This window comes from Meles meles, chromosome 7 (genome assembly GCF_922984935.1).
Source record: "Meles meles chromosome 7, mMelMel3.1 paternal haplotype, whole genome shotgun sequence".
Lineage (NCBI taxonomy): Eukaryota > Metazoa > Chordata > Mammalia > Carnivora > Mustelidae > Meles > Meles meles.
The window spans coordinates 94,756,883-94,769,540 of record NC_060072.1 but is presented as its reverse complement, the minus strand read 5'-3'; the positions used below and the strand labels follow the sequence as shown (position 1 = coordinate 94,769,540).

General features: G+C 37.9%; 1 pseudogene; it reads right to left on the bottom strand.

Annotated features, from left to right (window-relative positions):
• LOC123946446 overlaps positions 1-12,331 on the bottom strand; it is an 80,685-nt pseudogene extending 68,354 nt beyond the window's left edge.
• Positions 12,332-12,658: the final 327 nt, after the last annotated feature.

Genomic DNA, 12,658 nt, shown 5'->3' with positions numbered 1-12,658 from the left:
TGTAGAGATGTCATTTTCAACCAGATTGCCAAAGGTATTGGAAATAACATGAGTGGATAACACGCATTTAAGCATTTATAATGTCAGGATCTTGACATAGTGCCCTAAATAGTGGAGGTAAACTGAACAAGGAGATGTAAAGTCTCTATTTCTCTTTTTTCCCTAAAGACATTTATTTATTTATTTATTTATCTATCTATCTATTTATTTATTTATTTGTTTGTTTGTTTGTTTGTTTTTAGAGGGAGAGAGAGTTGGACAGAGTGAGGTTAGGGACAGAAGGAGAGAATCTTCAAGTAGACTCTCCACTGAGTGTTGATCCTGCATGGGGCTCAATTCCACAATGCATGAGATCATGACTTGAGTTAAAACTCTTGGTCCCTGAGCCACCAAGGGACCGTGCATCTCATCTCTACTAAGCTGCTCCCAATACCGATATAGCACTTCAGGCAGAGCCAGTGGAAAAATAAATAATTGGCAATAGAAGGACTTGACTTTGGTTGTTTTCAAAGCACTTGCATTGAGCTATCTGTTGCCAACTCAACATCACATAATACATTCTTAGTTGTTCTCTCAGTGCTGTAGAGAAAGTGAGATGCTATTTCTGATGGTTCCCTTCCCTGTATGGTCTTAATTTATGATTTGTCATTGATAGGACTTGGCACAAAATTTGGAAGTTGGAAGGGGAGTGGAGACTATTGCTCTCCAGTTTGAAGCCAGGCTGGTGCTTGCACGATAGATCATAGTGGATTTTCAGGAAGTGTCTGAAAACTACCAACTTTATTGCTAAGATATAGGTAGATGCTTTCTCAGAAATAACTGAGACTCACTGTGATTTTCCATTAAGGTTTCTTGAAGTATTCTCACAGGGCTTCAACATGAGATCTTTGGTGTTAGTTTCCTCAACATTCTCCTTGGTGTTCAAACTTTTCCTTCCATAGCTACCTCTTTCATTATTTTTAAACACTATAATTTCTCCATTATCTCCTTTCTTTCCAAAGTGCTTACAGAAATCCTACCTTCACCTGAATCCTGACTGATATAGGACCCATGCTGTAAGAATTTGCAAATTTATGATTTCTTGTAGTTACACCATTTTGTGATTCTATATATAACCAGCAGTATAGCCTTAAGCCAAATATGCTGGTTCATGAGAGGTTAACAAAGATGAGAGGTAAGACAGTGTATTATTCTATAGGAAGTCTTTGGGTATAAAGCCCAAAAGATCAAGTAGATACTAGCACAAAGGAGAAAAGTAGGTTGTCTTGCAACATGCTGCATCTAAAAAGAGAGTAGAAGATGTTAATTAAGAAGTTAGGATGAGATGCCAAAAAGAGCAACAAAATGGTGAATGGTGTTTCTTTTCATGTATCCTTCTTACTTCTTACATGTATCTTGTCCTCTAAAGACAATTGGTGTAATTCTGTAATTCAAACTGCCATGGAGAATGGTAATTGAGGAGTAGAGTCAACAAAGAATAGAGGAATAACCACTACCCCCAATTATTTTTCCTTTGGCACTTATTTCAGAAGGACATTATGGGAGGATATATGCTTTTAGGGACTGGCATTTCAGAATATAGTGTGTACTTGATTATGACTCTAATTGAAACAAATCATTGAGTCTTATGGAGAGATTCCAAAGAGAAAAAAACACCAATGTGTGGGAATTGGGGAGGGAAGGCTGGCTATAACAAAAGGATGACAGAGATTCTGAATTTGTTAAATCAAATATGGTAAATTCAGATTTGCCAAATAGCATTAGCAAAAAGGAATGAATTTAAGCATGTATGGAAGAAAATGGGTGAAGCTCCAACTGTGAAATTAAATGTCCCAATTTGTGATTTCTTTTATAGGAAATTCCAGAAAAAGTAAAAGTAATTGATGTGGCCAAAAGACATCTGTGTATATCTGAATCCATTAACAGGCATGGAGAGTAAGGGAATGGCTCTGAAGAGACCAAGGAAATTGTTAAGCATGATGCAGATATTCTAAATATGCTTTGTCAATTGTTGTCCAAATTTATTGGATTAAAATGATTGCATATGCTTTTATGTATGGTAAATTAATAAATTTCTTTACATTGACACAATGAGAATGAATCAGTAATTTTTAATTTATAAATGGTTTCAAATATGGAAAGATCCCCAATCACAGAAATAAGTAAATTATACTTTGAATTTCTTCCAAGATTCACTCTCATTGGTATAATAGAAACAATTCTGATGAAAATCTGTGGTTCAATTTTTTCTACACAGAAAAATAACTGATATTTATAAATACTATGTGTTGCAATCAACTTCTTTTTTTTTTAAAGATTTATTTATTTGACAGAGAGAGATCATGAGTAAGCAGAGAGGCAGGCAGAAAGAGAGGAGGAAGCAGGCTCCCTGCTGAGCAGAGAGCCCGAAGTGGGGCTCGATCTCAGGACCCTGAGAGTTGAAGGCAGAGGCTTAACCCACTGAGCCACCCAGGTGCCCCAGCAATCAACTTCTTCTAAACTCCTGTTCATGTTGACTCTTTTTGGCCCCTTGCTATGAATCTTGAATGTTCTTAGTGGCATCTAGAGTGGTAAAGCCTTTCCAGAAAATTTTCCATTTATTTTGCCCGGATCCATTAGAGAAATCAGTATCTATGGCATCTCTAGCCTTATGAAGTGTATTTCTAAAATTATAAGACTTGAAAGTCAGAATTATCCCTTGATCCATGGGCTTCAGAATGGTTGTTTTGTTAGCAGTCATGAAAACAATATTAACCATATTGTACCTCTCCATCAGAACTCTTGAATGCTCAGGTGCATTGTCAATGAGCAGCAATATTTTGAAAGGAATCTTTTACTGAGGAGTAGATCTCAACAGTGGCTTAACATATTTAGTAAACCATGTTGTAAACAAAGGTGCTGTCATCCAGACTTTGTTATTCCATTTATTGAGCATAGGCAGAGTAGTGCTAGCATAATTCTTAGGCCTAGGTCTTTCAGAATGATCAATGAGCATTGGCTTCAATTTAGAGTCACTGGCTGCCTTAGCCTTCACAAGAGAGTCAGCCTAGACTTTGAAGCTTTGAAGTCACTCATTAGCTCCTCTTTTCAATCTATAAACAGCCTAGATGGCATCTTCATCAACTATAAGTCTTTTTCATCTGCATTGAAAGTGTGTGGTTTAGTACTGTCAACTTCATTTATTATCTTAGCTAGGTCTTCTGGATAACTCACTTCAGGTACTACATCAGTCCGTGCTGCTTCACTGCATACTTTAATGTTATGGAGATGGCTTCTTTCCTTAAACCTTATGAGCTGTTCTCTGCTTGCTTCAGACTTCTTTTTCCCTGTAGCTTCCTCACCTCTTCCTGACTTCACAGAATTGGAGAAAATTAGGGCTTTCCTCTGTGGTAGGCTTTGGTTTGGTATTCAATCCATACCACTAAAACTTTCTCCACCATAAAAAATATAATAATAATGAAAAAGCTTGAAATATTGTGAGAATTACCAAAATGTGATACTGAAAAGAACAAATGCTGTTGGAAAAATGGCACCATTAGAACTGTTTGATGCAGGATTGTCACAAATGTTCAACTTGTGAGAAATGTAGTGTATGCAAAATACAACAAAGCAAAGCACAATAAAGTGAAATACACCTGTACCACATTTTGTGTATCCATTCATCACTTAAATGTTACCTGTGTTGTTTCTGCTTTTTGGCTCTTATGCCTGATCCTCTGTGAAAATGTGTGTTGAAATTTTTGCATGAACATATGTTTTCAATTCTTAGAATTTCTGGGTTATATGGTAACTCTGTGTTTACCTTCTTGATGAGCTGTCAAACTTTTCCAAGTGGCTGCGTGTTTTACATTCCAACAGCGGCGTATGGTGTTCTTAATTCTGTACATCATCACTTGTTATTATGTACAATAACACTTGTTGTTTTTTGGGTTATATATAAATAACATATATGTACTCACACCCACACAGTCACACACACACACATACTTAACTGTCCTAGTAGCTGTGAAGTGGTATGTCATTGTAGTTTTGAATTACATTTTCCTAAAGACTACTGTCCTCGAGCATCTTTTCAAGTGCTTTTTGTCTGTTTGTATATCTTCTTCAAGCCCTTTGTCTATATTTTCTTGAGTGTTGGTCTTTTTTATTGTTCAGTTGTAAGACTTATTTTATGTAAATGTAATCATGAAAGTGCAACACTTGTAGCAAAACAAACAAACAAACCACAACTTAAAAAAAAAAAAGAAGTCCTAAATAAATAAAGACATCCCATGTTATTGGATAGTACACTTGACATTGTTAATTAAGATGATAACAGTTCCCAAAGTGATCTGATTCAATGTAATCCTTATTAAATTTTCAACTGTTCTTTTTGCATCAATAAACAATCTAATCCTAAAATTCATATGGAATTGCAAGGGACCTTGGTAGCCAAAACAATATTGAAAAAGAGGAGCAAAATTGAAAGAGTCATACTTTCCAATTTCAAAAATTAATATAAAGGTACAGTGATCAAGACAATGTGATACTGGTATAGCAACTGAGTTTTTTTTTTTATTTTTTTATTTTTTTTTCAGCGTAACAGTATTCATTCTTTTTGCACAACACCCAGTGCTCCATGCAAAACGTGCCCTCCCCATCACCCACCACCTGTTCCCCCAACCTCCCACCCCTGACCCTTCAAAACCCTCAGGTTGTTTTTCAGAGTACATAGTCTCTTATGGTTCGCCTCCCCTCCCCAATGTCCATAGCCCGCTCCCCCTCTCCCAATCCCACCTCCCACCAGCAACCCCCAGTTTGTTTTGTGAGATTAAGAGTCATTTATGGTTTGTCTCCCTCCCAATCCCATCTTGTTTCATTTATTCTTCTCCCATCCCCTACCCCCCCATGTTGCTTCTCCATGTCCTCATATCAGGGAGATCAAATGATAGTTGTCTTTCTCCGATTGACTTATTTCACTAAGCATGATGCCCTCTAGTTCCATCCACGTCGTCGCAAATGGCAAGATTTCATTTCTTTTGATGGCTGCATAGTATTCCATTGTGTATATATACCACATCTTCTTGATCCATTCATCTGTTGATGGACATCTAGGTTCTTTCCATAGTCTGGCTATTGTAGACATTGCTGCTATAAACATTCGGGTACACGTGCCCCTTCGGATCACTATGTTTGTATCTTTAGGGTAAATACCCAGTAGTGCAATTGCTGGGTCATAGGGTAGTTCTATTTTCAACATTTTGAGGAACCTCCATGCTGTTTTCCAGAGTGGTTGGACCAGCTTGCATTCCCACCAACAGTGGAGGAGGGTTCCCCTTTCTCCACATCCTCTCCAGCATCTGTCATTTCCTGACTTGTTCATTTTAGCCATTCTGACTGGTGTGAGGTGATATCTCATTGTGGTTTTGATTTGTATTTCCCTGATGCCGAGTGACGTGGAGCACTTTTTCATGTGTCTGTTGGCCATCTGGATGTCTTCTTTGCAGAAATGTCTGTTCATGTCCTCTGCCCATTTCTTGATTGGATTGTTTGTTCTTTGGGTGTTGAGTTTGCTAAGTTCCTTATAGATTTTGGATACTAGCCCTTTATCTGATATGTCGTTTGCAAATATCTTCTCCCATTCTGTCAGCTGTCTTTTGGTTTTGTTAACTGTTTCCTTTGCTGTGCAAAAGCTTTTGATCTTGATGAAATCCCAATAGTTCATTTTCGCCCTTGCTTCCCTTGCCTTTGCCGTTGTTCCTAGGAAGATGTTGCTGCGGCTGAGGTCGAAGAGGTTGCTGCCTGCGTTCTCCTCAAGGATTTTGATGGATTCCTTTCTCACATTGAGGTCCTTCATCCATTTGGAGTCTATTTTCGTGTGTGGTGTAAGGAAGTGGTCCAATTTCATTTTTCTGCATGTGGCTGTCCAATTTTCCCAGCACCATTTATTGAAGAGGCTGTCTTTTTTCCATTGGACATTCTTTCCTGCTTTGTTGAAGATTAGTTGACCATAGAGTTGAGGGTCGATTTCTGGGCTCTCTATTCTGTTCCACTGGTCTATGTGTCTGTTTTTGTGCCAGTACCATGCTGTCTTGATGATGACAGCTTTGTAATAGAGCTATAGCAACTGAGTTTTACCTCAAAGTAATAGACCTGTGCATTAATGGTCCATTGATTTTTAAGAAGGGTGTTGTTTAATGGGGAAATAATAGCCTTTTCAACAAATCACGTTGTGGTAACTATTTACATGCAAATTGTGACTTGAATCTTTACCGCAAACCATACACAAACATTAACCGAAGACCTAAATGTAAAATATAAGACTATAAATTTCTTAGAATAAGTGGTAGGTATACATCTATGCAACTTTGGATAAAGCAAAGGTTCTTTTACATATGCCCCTGAAAACACAAGCAACCAAATAAAAAATAGAAACAACTTGACTTCATCAGAATTAAAACTTTTGTGACCAAATGACTCTACCAGAAGAGTGAAATGACAACCCAAAGAGTAAGAAAAATACTCATAATCCAAATCTAATAAGGGTCTAGTAGTTTTTAAAGAGCTTAATGGAAGGCTTTGAGGGCCTTAAATATAATAACATGAACTTATTTCCTTGTAATTACCATCAGAAAGAAGAAGGTTAACAGTGCTGACTTAAAGTAGTAAAATAAATCAGAATACAAACCTGACTTGTTAATTTTAGCCATTCTGACTGGTGTGAGGTGATATCTCATTGTGGTTTTGATTTGTATTTCCCTGATGCCGAGTGACGTGGAGCACTTTTTCATGTGTCTGTTGGCCATCTGGATGTCTTCTTTGCAGAAATGTCTGTTCATGTCCTCTGCCCATTTCTTGATTGGATTGTTTGTTCTTTGGGTGTTGAGTTTGCTAAGTTCCTTATAGATTTTGGATACTAGCCCTTTATCTGATATGTCGTTTGCAAATATCTTCTCCCATTCTGTCAGCTGTCTTTTGGTTTTGTTAACTGTTTCCTTTGCTGTGCAAAAGCTTTTGATCTTGATGAAATCCCAATAGTTCATTTTTGCCCTTGCTTCCCTTGCCTTTGCCGTTGTTCCTAGGAAGATGTTGCTACGGCTGAGGTCGAAGAGGTTGCTGCCTGCATTCTCCTCAAGGATTTTGATGGATTCCTTTCTCACATTGAGGTCCTTCATCCATTTGGAGTCTATTTGCGTGTGTGGTGTAAGGAAGTGGTCCAATTTCATTTTTCTGCATGTGGCTGTCCAATTTTCCCAGCACCATTTATTGAAGAGGCTGTCTTTTTTCCATTGGACATTCTTTCCTGCTTTGTCGAAGATTAGTTGACCATAGAGTTGAGGGTCGATTTCTGGGCTCTCTATTCTGTTCCAAAGAAGATGTGGTATATATACACAATGGAATACTATGCAGCCATCAAAAGAAATGAAATCATGCCATTTGCGACGACGTGGATGGAACTAGAGTGTATCACGCTTAGTGAAATAAGTCAATCGGAGAAAGACAACTATCATATGATCTCCCTGATATGAGGACATGGAGAAGCAACATGGGGGGGTAGGGGGATAGGAGAAGAGTAAATGAAACAAGATGGGATTGGGAGGGAGACAAACCATAAATGACTCTTAATCTCACAAAACAAACTGGGGGTTGCTGGGGGGAGGTGGGATTGGGAGAGGGGGAGCGGGCTATGGACATTGGGGAGGGGAGGCGAACCATAAGAGACTATGTACTCTGAAAAACAACCTGAGGGTTTTGAAGGGTCAGGGGTGGGAGGTTGGGGCAACCTGAGGGTTTTGAAGGGTCAGGGGTGGGAGGTTGGGGGAACAGGTGGTGGGTAATGGGGAGGGCACGTTTTGCATGGAGCACTGGGTGTTGTGCAAAAAGAATGAATACTGTTACACTGAAAAAATAAATAAAATGAAAAAAAAAAAAAGAATACAAACCTGAACTTAATTTTTTTTCCCTTAGAGCCACATGGATAGAAGTTACTGCATTAAATGCCATAATTATTTTTCTCATTCATATTTCTCTGATGGCATATTATATCAATATAGAACTCATTATATTTCATGGATTTCATTGTAGGCTTATATTTTGTTTTTATCTGAGGGAATACCAGTAACACTCCTTTCTTTAACAGCATAAAAAACATGAGTGAGTCCACACAGGAGTAGGCAGAAAGGAAGTTGAAAGATGATGTAACTCATTTTTATTTTTTTATTTATTTTTTTTCCATTTTATTTATTTTTTCAGTGTAACAGTATTCATTCTTTTTGCACAACACCCAGTGCTCCATGCAAAACGTGCCCTCCCCATTACCCACCACCTGTTCCCCCAACCTCCCACCCCTGACCCTTCAAAACCCTCAGGTTGTTTTGCAGAGTCCATAGTCTCTTATGGTTCGCCTCCCCTTCCAAATTTTTTTTTTTAAATAACATATAATGTATTTTTATCCCCAGGGGTACAGGTCTGTGAATCGCCAGGTTTACACACTTCACAGCACTCACGATAGCACTTACCCTCCCCAATGTCCATAGCCCCCTCCCCCTCTCCCAATCCCACCTCCCCCCAGCAACCCCCAGTTTGTTTTGTGAGATTAAGGGTCATTTATGGTTTGTCTCCCTCCCAATCCCATCTTGTTTCATTTATTCTTCTGATGTAACTCATTTTTAAAAATCTCTTCCATTTATCTCATATATCCCATATATCCAAATGTTCAACCATTCCTCTCAGTTTGTGTTCCTAAATTTCTCTGGAACCATCACCTGGAGCTTCAGATTCATTCACACTATCACATTTCAACTCTCAAATAACTCAATCACACTATCGTGTTTCAATTCTCAAATAACTCACTTAGTTTAAAATATTAGTCCTCTAACTTGTCTCTCAGATTCTAATACCCAAATACCCATCCACAATACATTTAACATAGCACTGTCTATAAAATAATAATCTGCTCACATAGGTTTTGATATTAAAAAAGGAAACTGTCATGGAAACTACCTGTATTACAATTACCTAGAGTCCATGTTTCTACACTGTACTACAGGTATATTGAAAAGACAATTTAGGAATGAGAACTTTGACTTTGTTTTGAAGTAATCCAAACAGGTGTGTGATTCTTATTCACTCCAAATTTTCAGGTCTATAATAGACCTACCAGATGAAATCCTGCTCCATTTTAGAACATATGCACTTTTTAGGAAAGAATGCCCAATGGAAAAAAGAGAGCCTCTTCAACAAATGGTATTGGGAAAATTGGACAGCCACATGCAGAAAAATGAAATTGGACCATTTCCTTACACCACACAGGAAAATAGACTCAAAATGGATGAAGGTCCTCAATGTGAGAAAGGAATCCATCAAAATCCTTGAGGAGAACACAGGCAGCAACCTCTCTGACCTCAGCCACAGCAACTTCTTCCTGGGAACATCGCCAAAGGCAAGGGAAGCAAGGGTAAAAATGAACTATTGGGATTTCATCAAGATCAAAAGCTTCTGTACAGCAAAGGAACCAGTTAACAAAACCAAAAGACAACTGACAGAATGGGAGAAGGTATTTGCAAATGACATATCAATAAAGGACTAGCATCCAAAATCTATAAAGAGCTTAGCAAACTCAATACCCAAAGGACAAATAATCCAATCAAGAAATGGGCAGAGGACATGAACAGACATTTCTGCAAAGAAGACTTCCAGATGAACGACAGATACGTGAAAAAGTGCACCACATCACTTGGTATCAGAGAAATAAAAATCAAAACCACAATGAGATACCACCTCACACCAGTCAAAATGGTTAAAATTAACAAGTCAGGAAATGACAGATGCTGGCGAGGATGTGGAGAAAGGGGAACCCTCCTCCACTGTTGGTGGGAATGCAAGCTGGTGCAACCACTCTGGAAAACAGCGTGGAGGTTTCTCAAAAAGTTGAAAATAGAGCTACCCTATGACCCGGCAATTGCACTACTGGTTATTTACCCTAAAGATACAAACATAGTGTTCTGAAGGGGCATGTGCACCTGAATGTTTATAGCAGCAACGTCCACAAAAACCAAACTATGGAAAGAACCTGGATGTCCATCGACAGATGAATGGATAAAGAAGAGGTGGTATATATACACAATGGAATACTATGCAGCCTTCAAAAGAAATGAAATCTTGCCATTTGCGACGACGTGGATGGAACTAGAGGGTATCATGCTTAGTGAAACAAGTCAATCGGAGAAAGACAACTACCATATGATCTCCCTGATATGAGGATGTGGGGATGCAACATGGGGGGTTAGGGGAGTAGGAGAAGAATAAATGAAACAAGATGGTATTGGGAGGGAGACTAACCATTAGTGACTCTTAATCTGACAAAACAAACTGAGGGTTGTTGGGGAGGGTGTGATTGGGAGAGGTTGGTGGGGTTATGGACATTCGGGAGGGTATGTGCTGTGGTGAGTGCTGTGAAGTGTGTAAACCTGGCGATTCACAGAGCTGTACCCCGGGGATAAAAATACATTATATGTTTATAAAAAATAAAAAAAAATAATTATAAAAAAGAATACATGTGCTTTTTATAACTTGAAACCTGCCTTTTTCCTTCCTTATTGAAAACAATTGACATATTTGAAGTGCTTCCTAGAGTCCCAGTGGTAGTCCATGTTGTTATATTGATGTCTGTAAAATTCTATTAAAATCTTACGATACATATCAATTTAAAATTGTTTTGTTTTTTTTTTTTTTTTTTTTGGGAGGTCAGTACCATGTCCTGGAGAATAAAAGAAATTTCATATTTGTGTTGATAACCTAATAGATGACACACCTTGATCTTTGAAAGGAATTATGATAATAAAGAGAAGTAGGAAGGAAAAGATGCACTTCACTGAAAAGTTTGGTTAAAATATTGTGAGGTGAAAAAATATTATGAGGTGAACTAATTGAAGAACAGATTAAGTAAACTTGTAAGTCAAAAATTTTATTTACTCTTTTATTCTTTTATTCTTCTCCTATCCCCCTACCCCCCCCATGTTGCTTCTCCATGTCCTCATATCAGGGAGATCATATGATAGAATAAATGAAACAAGATGGGATTGGGAGGGAGACAAACCATAAATGACTCTTAATCTCACAAAACAAACTGGGGGTTGCTGGGGGGAGGTGGGATTGGGAGAGGGGGAGCGGGCTATGGACATTGGGGAGGGGAGGTGAACCATAAGAGACTATGGACTCTGAAAAACAACCTGAGGGTTTTGAAGGGTCAGGGGTGGGAGGTTGGGGGAACAGGTGGTGGGTAATGGGGAGGGCACGTTTTGCATGGAGCACTGGGTGTTGTGCAAAAAGAATGAATACTGTTACGCTGAAAAAATAAATAAAATGGAAAAAAAATTTTATTTACTTTTTTATCTAAGATTTTTTAAAATTGAATTTCCTCTTCATTTTTTGAAAAAAGAGAAACTTTTGGAGTGTGTCCTTGAAAACTTGCTTCACTTGCTGGTTTCTGAGAGCATAAATGAAAGGTTTTAATAAAGGGGCAACCTAGGTGTAAATAACAGTTACACCTTTGGATAAAATCACCCTTTCCTTTGCTGTTGGCTTTATGTAATTAAAGATACAGCACCCATAAGTAAGGGAGACTACACTCATATGAGAAGAACAAGAAGAAAAAGCCTTTGTTTTTTCTGAGCAGAGGGGATTTTTAGAATGGTCTTGATAATATATGTGTAAGAAAGAGTCACTAAAAGCAAAGTGACCATGAGTGTTACAATAGCTAAGACAAATACAAGCAATTCCAAGAAATGAGTGTCAGTGCAGGAAAGCTGCAGTACAGGGAAAATGTCACACATGAAATGATCAGTTACTCTGGAAGCTCTGAAATCCAGTGTTAGTCCCACAGCCAGTGGTGCAAATGAAAGCAGAAAGCCAACTGTCCATGAACTGAGTAGAAGTTGGTAACACATTTTGTTGTTCATAATGATGGGGTAATGTAGAGGTTTGCAGATTGCTACATACCGGTCAAAAGACATGGCAGCCAGTAGGTAAAATTCTGTAATTTCTAGTAAGAGGAAAAAGAATAACTGAGATGTGCAACCATTGTAGGTAATTATTTTGTTTTTAGTCACGATGCTTATCTGGGAATACAGACTGTTGTCAATGAAGCTTCCATGAATGAGAAATTTCGGAGGAAAAAATACATGGGAGTCTTAAGGTGGGGATCTAGCAATGTAAGAAGAATGATGGTTAAGTTCCCCATCATACTCAATACGTAGTTTATAAAGAGAAATATGAAAATCACAATTTGCAGTTTTGGGTCATCGGTCAATCCTAGGAGAATGTACTCCATCCCTCTTGACTGATTCCTCATTTCAGATTTGAGTCTTATGAAATACACATAGGAAAACAACTCCTGAAGTGGAAATAAGGATTTTTTTAAAAAGCTACAGAAAAAAAAAAGTAAAAAATGTAAATGAGTTAAAAGGTTGATCCAATTTAGTAAGACAGATAGTACTTAAAATTATAACATAGATCAACCTAGGCAGCCTCTAACATATTGTTCCATTTAAGTAACAGCTATGTTAACAAAACTATTAATTTTTTTCTTTTTCTCTATTTGAACTTAAAAGATAATGTAAATTTTAGCTGATCATTTCCAAATGAGCTGAGCTCTGTTAAACTGTGCTAAATAGAACAT